This window comes from Cervus canadensis, chromosome 1, assembly GCF_019320065.1.
Source record: "Cervus canadensis isolate Bull #8, Minnesota chromosome 1, ASM1932006v1, whole genome shotgun sequence".
Taxonomy (NCBI): Eukaryota; Metazoa; Chordata; class Mammalia; order Artiodactyla; family Cervidae; genus Cervus; species Cervus canadensis.
In genome coordinates this window covers 111429959-111430961 of record NC_057386.1, presented here as the reverse complement: position 1 = coordinate 111430961, position 1003 = coordinate 111429959, and the positions used below count along the sequence as shown (strand labels likewise).

At 45.5% G+C, this 1003-nt stretch overlaps 1 pseudogene; it reads left to right on the top strand.

The window, feature by feature from the left end:
* The first annotated feature begins 242 nt into the window (after positions 1-242).
* On the top strand, positions 243-743 carry LOC122420904 (annotated as a pseudogene).
* The last annotated feature ends 260 nt before the right edge of the window (positions 744-1003 follow it).

Below are 1003 nucleotides of genomic sequence, written 5' to 3'. Positions count from 1 at the left end.
TTATTTATGGCTGCGTTGGGTTTTAGTTTCGGCTCATAGGATCTTCACCGCGGCATGTGGGATCTTTTGTTGTGGGGCACAGGGGCTCTGTCGTTGCCGTTGCCCAGGTTTAGTTGCCTCATGGCAAGTGGGATCTTAGTTCCCTGACCAGGGATTGAATCTTCATTCCCTGCATTAGAAGGCGGATTCTCAACCACTGGACCACCAGGGAAGTCCCTGGTTTTCATACTACAAAGAAAGGGGCTTTTCATGAAGATGGCGCCGAAGGCGAAGAAGGAAGCCCCTGCCCCTCCTAAAGCTGAAGCCAAAGCAAAGGCTTTGAAGGCCAAGAAAGCAGTGTTGAAAGGTGTCCACAGCCACAAGAAAAAGAAGATCCGGACATCACCCACCTTCCGGCGGCCCAAAACACTGCGGCTCAGAAGGCAGCCCAAATATCCTCGGAAGAGCGCCCCCAGGAGAAACAAACTTGACCACTATGCCATCATCAAATTCCCCCTCACCACAACAACACACTGGTATTCATTGTGGATGTCAAGGCCAACAAGCACCAAATTAAACAGGCTGTGAAGAAGCTCTATGACATTGACGTGGCTAAGGTCAATACTCTGATCAGGCCTGATGGAGAGAAGAAGGCATATGTTCGACTGGCTCCTGACTATGATGCTTTGGATGTTGCCAACAAAATTGGGATCATCTAAACTGAGTCCAGCTGGCTAATTCCAAATATAAGTTTTCACTATGTACATGCTTCTTGTCTTTATGTTGATTTTTGGGTGAGGGGCCATACTGTGGTACATAAACACTTAAGTAACCAGGAAAAAAAAAAAAAAAGGGAATCTCTTGGGGAGTTTTCTGAGTAATGATTTACTTTATAAACCGTTTACTATGAGCCAAGCATTGTACTAAGTGTTAGCGGTTCAGGGCATTTAATTTGAATTGCAACAATCCAAAAGGTAACATTATTATTCCTATTGAATAACTCTAGTGAAGGGTGGAGAGCACA